The following is a 304-nucleotide window of genomic DNA, read 5'->3' on the forward strand; positions in this document are numbered from 1 at the left end:
CACCCATTATGTTCCATTATGGACACTTGACCTGGCAGGTGTCTTGCCAACAGATTTGTATTGCTCAAAAGAGGCCTGCATGATGACAGATGAGGGGAAGTTTGGTTAGTATTGCTCACACTTGACCTGCATGCTGGGGACAGGCAGAGTGTACACTTACATTGGCACCAGAGACTTTCCAGGATCTGTGGCTAATTCCCAATGAAATTAATGAAGCTTGAATTTGAAGTCAATGGAAGTGATTTTTTTGAGGATCTAAGCCTTAAGTATATTCATCCTTATGCATATGTAGCAGGTGTCATTT

Source organism: Alligator sinensis, unplaced genomic scaffold, assembly GCF_000455745.1.
Source record: "Alligator sinensis unplaced genomic scaffold, ASM45574v1 scaffold505_1, whole genome shotgun sequence".
NCBI lineage: Eukaryota > Metazoa > Chordata > Crocodylia > Alligatoridae > Alligator > Alligator sinensis.